At 56.2% G+C, this 6,112-nt stretch overlaps 1 pseudogene; it reads right to left on the bottom strand.

The window, feature by feature from the left end:
* Positions 1–1,206: 1,206 nt before the first annotated feature.
* On the bottom strand, positions 1,207–5,779 carry LOC137228386 (serine/arginine-rich splicing factor 3 pseudogene; annotated as a pseudogene).
* Between the last annotated feature and the right edge of the window lie 333 nt (positions 5,780–6,112).

Genomic DNA, 6,112 nt, shown 5'->3' with positions numbered 1-6,112 from the left:
AAGGAACCGAGATGGATACGTTATTATTAACTAAAGTCCACACTTTACTAGAATTTCCCTAGCTTTCCCCTAACATCCTTTTTCTGTCCCAGTCTCCTCTGGGCTGTGACATTTCTCAGACATCCCTGGGTTTTAATACCTTGAAAGTTTTGAGGAGGACTGGTCAGGTATTTTGTCCCTCAATTTGTTTGTCTGTTGGTTTTCTGATGTTTTTCTTATGGTTGGGCTGGAGTTACGGGGTTTGGGGCTGAAGATCCAGACACAGATAAAAATGTCATTCTCCTCAGGTCACATCATCAAGGATACACACCATCAAGGATACACACATCAAGGATACACCCCATCAACGGGACTTGTGACAAACAATTTTACCCTTGATCACCTGGCCGGTATCGTCTTTTTTTTTTTTTTTTTTTGCTGCGTTGGGTCTTCATTGCTGCACACGGGCTTTCTCTAGTTGCGGCGAGCAGGGGCTCCTCTTTGTTGCGGGCACGTGCTTCTCATTACAGTGGCTTCTTTTGTTTCGGAGCACGGGCTCTAGCTGTGCGGGCTTCTGTAGTTGTGGCATGGGGGCTCAGTAGTTGTGGCTCCCAGGATCTAGAGCACAGGCTCAATAGTTGTGGCCCATGAGCTTAGTTGATCTGCGGCACAGGGGATCTTCCCGGACCGGGGCTCGGACCCGTGTCCCCTGCATTGGCAGGTGGATCCTTTTTTTGTTTTCTTTGTTCCTTTTGGAACCAAAACTTTAATCCCAAGGAGTCTCACAAAACATATTACGAATGACAGCATGAAAAAAAAAACTGCACAGTAACTCAAAGTTCAGCTCTACAATATACTCTTCATCTGGCAAGACATTGGTATCTTGATCATCTCAACTTCCAAAAAACATTACAAAGAGCTATGTATTCATGTACGGCAATCACAGAGGGGACTTATGACCTAACTCAAAGGGAAACTAACTTCCTTGAAACTTCTTAGATTCTAAACTCACTGGACAACCTCTTGTCCAGTGTGAAGACTAGTGGAATTCTTAAACCTCTAATCTAGGGTAAGGGTGCGGCTTTCATTTCTACCTGCTGGCTTGTGTTCACAGCACCTTTTAAAGACTGCTTGCTTAACTACAGCTGCATACCATATCCCAGCTACAGAAAGTCTCTTCAATGTTTGCCAGTGTTGTTTCCATAATAATAAACATCACACTTTAGGTGGGCAGGAGTTAGAGTTTTATTCTCAGTCTAGGCAAGACCAAAAATTCAAAGCAAATTCAATTTTGCTTAAGAGAACATTGTAAAGAAACAATTCTTCATATTACATGCCTCATATGACCCATTTCAAACCATAGAGAATGACACCTTTATGTGTCACTGTCCCAAGAGACAAACAAATGTGAACAGCTAAAACATTTAAAAAGTGCATCAAGCTTCGGAAGTCTCAAACGAAACTTGAATTTTCTGTACATACTCCTGTCAAATGAAGTTATTTCCTGTGCACCACTCCTCTTGCAAAGTGGTCTGCTATTTCCTTTCATTTGACCTGGATCGGCTAGGAGACCTAGAGAAAGATCGGGACGGCTTGCGATTTCTCTCCTGGGACAGTGATCTCTCTCTTCTCCTATATCTACTAAAGGGACCTGCTCTGGCTGCGGGAGAAGCTTCTCCGTCTTGGACATCTGTGGTGAGGGGGAGGACTCCTCCTCCGATAATCATCTCGAGGGCGACGACCCCAAGAAGGAGGCGGCCACGATCTCGACTTCTCCTTTCCCCATTGGACAGGTCCACTCTTACTCGGCAGCCACAGAGTGTTCTCCCGTCTAGTTCTCAGACAGCATCCGCTGCATCTCGGGGATCTTCATTTTCAACAAGAGCGAAGCCGGGAGGGTTTTTAGCAACCCACACACTTCGGAGTGGTCCATAATATCCTAAAGCTCGTTCGAATTCACTCGTTACCACTGTTTCCAAGATTCCTTACATAAACGTTACAGTCCAACGGACAGGAATGCCGATGCAAGACCCTCCTGGCTCCTGGGTTTCATGGGCCACAGGGTGATCCCGGGCCTCTAGAATCTCGCAGCTGAATCGGCTCGCACAAGCTGTCCTGTGGGGATGCTTTTCCCCCTATGTGTCCAGCCCGGGGCCCTGCTGTCTAGGCCCGACCTCCAGGGTGACAGGGTGAACCCCAGGTCCCTGGAGCAAACACTCAGAGCCCTGGTGACCAGACTCAGGGGGCTGGGGCGGCAGCTGGACATGTGTGGCCACCCTGGTGGTGTTTCGCCCCATCTGCAGTTCCAGTTCCAGCTGAGAAAGAGCCTCGCTGTGTTATTTTCTCCTGGTTGTGTAAGGATCCCCGGTGTCATTTGACAGAAATGTACATGGTGTGTACTTTCTCTCTTTTCTCCCTGCTTCCTCTCGTCCCTCTGCCCCTCCCTCTCTCCCTCTCCCTCTGTCCCCCCCCTTCCCTCTCCCTCTTTCCTCTGCGTCTCTCTCTTTCCCTCTCTCCCTCCCCCGCTTCCCCCCTCCCCATCCCTCTCCCCGTCCCTCTCCCAACTCCCTCTCCACCTCCATCTCCCCCTCGCTCTCCCACATCCCTCTCCCTCTCCCCTCCCCCTCCCTCTACCTCCTCCGTCTCCCCCGTCTCTCTCCCGCCTCCCCCCTCCCTCTTCCCGCCTCCCCCGTCCCTCTTCCCTGTCCCTCTCTCCCTTCCTCTCTCCCTGTCCCTGTTTCCCTGTTCCGCACGCCCTCCCTCTACCTCTTTCCCTCTCCCTGTCCCTCCACCTCCTTCCCTCTCTGGAGAGGGAAGGAGGTGGAGGGACAGGGAGAGAGAGCAGGAGGGGGGGAGAGAGAGAGAGAGGGAGGAGAGGGAGAGAGGGATAGAGGGAAGGAGCGAAAGACGTCTCTCCCTCCCTCTATCCCTCCCTCCCTTTATCCCTCTCTCCCTCCCTCCCTCTATCCCTCTCTCCCTCCCTCTCCGTCTCTCCCTCTCCCTCCCTCTATCCCTCTCCCTCCCTCCTTCTCCTCCCTCTCCCTCTCCCTCCAACTCTCCCGCTCCCTCCATCTCTCCATCTCCCTCACTCCCTCCCAGAGACGGAGAGATGGAAAGGCAGAGACAAGGGAGAGCGAGAGAGGGAGAGGGAGAGATGGAGGAAGAGGGAGGGAGAGGAAGAGAGGGAGAGAGATATGGAGAGGAGAGGGAGAGAGGGGGGGGAGAGGGAGAGGGAAAGAGGTCTCTTCCTTCCTCCCTCTCCCTCTGTCCTCCTTCTCTCCCTCTCCCTCCCTCTCTCCCTGTCCCTGTTTCCCTGTTCCGCTCTCCCTCTCCCTCTTTCCCTCTCCCTCTCCCTCCACCTCCTTCCCTCTCCAGAGACGGAAGAAGGTGGAGGGAGAGGGAAAGGGAAAGAGGGAGAGGGAGAGCACAAGAGGGAGGGAGGAGAGGGAGGGAGAGGGGGGAAAGGGAGAGAGGGATAGAGGGAGGGAGCGAAGATGTCTCTCCCTCTCTCCCTCCCTCTCTCCTTCTCCTCCCTCTCCCTCTTCCACCAACTCTCCCTCTCCCTCCATGTCTCCATCTCCCTCACTCCTTCCCACATAGGGAGAGATAGAGGGAGAGGCAGAGATAAGGGAGAGGGAGAGAGGGAGAGGGAGAGATGGAGGGAGAGGGAGAGAGGATGAGAGAGAGAGGGACGGGGGGGGGAGAGAGAGAGAGAGAGAGGGAGACCGGGAGAGGGAATATGGTCTCTTCTTCCCTCCCTCTCCCTCTCTCCTCCGACTCTCCCTCTCTCACCCTCCCTCCGTCTCCCCCTCTCCTTCCCTCGCCCTTTCCCTTCCTCTCTCCCTCTTCCTCCCTCTGTCACTCCCTCTCCCTCCATCTCTCCCTCACCCTCACTCCCTCTCAGAGAGGGAGAGATGGAGGGAGAGGCAGAGACAAGGGAGAGGGAGAGAGGGAGAGGGAGACCAGAACAGGGAAACAGGGACAGGGAGAGAGAGAGGGAGAGGGAGAGAGGGAGAGGAGGAGGAGAGAGGGAGAGGGAGGGAGGAAGAGACCTCTTTCTCTCTCCCTCTCTCCCTCTCCCTCTCCCTCCCTCTACCTCTTCCTCCCTCTCCCTCTCCCTCCATCTCTCCCTCTCCCTCTCTCCCTCTGCCTTATCTCTGCCTCTCTGGGAGGGAGTGAGGGAGATGGAGAGACGGAGGGAGAAGGAGAGTTGGAGCGAGAGGGAGAGGGAGGAGAAGGAGGGAGGGAGAGGGAGAGAGGGAGGGAGAGAGGGAGGGAGGGAGAGACATCTTTCGCTCCCTCCCTCTATCACTCTCTCCCTCTCCCCCCTCTCTCTCCCTCTCCCCCCTCCCTCTCCATGTCTCTCTCCCTCTCCCCCCTCCCTCTCCATGTCTCTCTCCCTCTCCCTCCACCTCCTTCCCTCTCCAGAGAGGGAAGGAGGTGGAGGGAGAGGGAGAGGGAAAGAGGTAGAGCCAGAGCGTGCGGAACAGGGAAACAGGGACAGGGAGAGAGGAAGGGAGAGAGGGAGAGGGGGAGAGGGAGAGGGAAAGGGGGAGAGGGAGAGGGGGAGGGAAAGAGGGAGAGAGAGGGACAGGGAAAGAGGGACAGGGAGAGAGGGAGGGAGAGAGGCAGGGGGAGAGATGGAGGGAGAGGGAGAGGCAGCGAGGTAGAGGGAGAGAGGGAGAAAGGGAGAGAGAGAGGGAGAGCGGTAGAAGTGCTGAGGAGGGGGGCTCCCTCCCCCTCCCACTCCCATCCTCTCCCTACTGCTTTCTCTTTTCTCTGCTTCAACAAACACCAGGCGCCTTTTAGATCAGCCCTGAAGTCAACGTTGATGCTTGGACAGCCTGACCTCCCCGCTGACTTCCAGCCCAGGACCACCGCTGGGAGATGAAGTCTGCGGGGCCCTGGGCGCAGGCTGCACAGGCACCTCCCCTGATGCCCAATCTCTCCCTGTTTACGAGGCAGCCGACACTCCCCTCCCTGACTCCCCAAGATTTGGGGCCTTTTTAGTATGTGTCGATAATGCCATTGAGCTACTATCTAACTCTTCCACGAGGACCCATCTCCCAAAATGCAGTGGTTTTCAGCCTTGGCTGCACTAGAGAACCCCCAGGGAAGGGAGAGACGTCTCTCCCTCCCTCTCTCTTTCTCTCCCTCTGTACTTCTGTCTACCTCTCTCCCTCTCCCTCTCCCTCTGGGGTGATGCCCGATGAGCTCAGAATCGTAGATGGCCCCCCCATCCCCTCTCTGTGGCTTGCATGGGGGATGCACCTTCTCACCGTGGCCCGGGCATGGCCTTGACATTCAGACATCGGGTCCTGCGTGGACACTTGTGTTTGTTCCATAGCGCAGGTGGCTGCAGTCTGTGCTTCTGTAGATGGGGGCTGTGCGTGAGCCCTTCATCTTCCCCGCAGACACCACTGGTGCTCGCTCGGCCTCGCGGGTGATGCGGGGGGCACGGGGGACAGTCTTGTGTCCCCACCTTCTTGGGCTACAGACAGGCCACGCTGGTCCCGTGGTGACTGGGGGCTCCCAGGAGAACCCCACTGCAGACCGGAGAGGTGGCCCCAGAGAAGGTGGCGTACGCCTGGGGCCGGGCCTCATCAGTGAGCCACGGGCCACCTGCAGCAACAGCTGTCTCACCGTCCAGGGGCTGGGTGTTCGGGCGCCGTGGGGTTGAGCCACTGTCTGCACGGCAGCCGTGTTTTGTCTTGTTGAGCCCGGGGAGGCCCCTTGGTGGCTCCTGGAAAGACTGGCCGCATTTCTTCCTGCCCTTGGCCTTAGAGCCCATCACGTTCATGCCGTTTCTGGTTCCAAAAGGACCTGTGTTAATAAAGACCACGTGTTAGGACAGCACCAAAGTGTCTAGAAATCCGGGCCAGGAGGAGGAGGGAGGGGGATTGGCTGTGCCCGCCAGTGGCCTGGGAGCCCTGCCCGCCTGCAGAGACCTGGCCCGGGGCCCGCGGGGAGGCCGTGGCCCTCGGTCCCCAGCGCCTTCCGTCTCTGGGTTCCAGGAGAACTGCGTGATCCTCAGGGAGCTGGTGAGGCTGCAGGCCCTGAAGTCCCGCCTGCTGGGGTTCCGCACGCATGCCGACTCCGTGCTGGAGATGAACATGGACAAGACCAGCCAGGT

Source organism: Pseudorca crassidens, chromosome 7 (genome assembly GCF_039906515.1).
Source record: "Pseudorca crassidens isolate mPseCra1 chromosome 7, mPseCra1.hap1, whole genome shotgun sequence".
Lineage (NCBI taxonomy): Eukaryota > Metazoa > Chordata > Mammalia > Artiodactyla > Delphinidae > Pseudorca > Pseudorca crassidens.
This window is presented reverse-complemented; position numbering and strand designations above follow the sequence as displayed.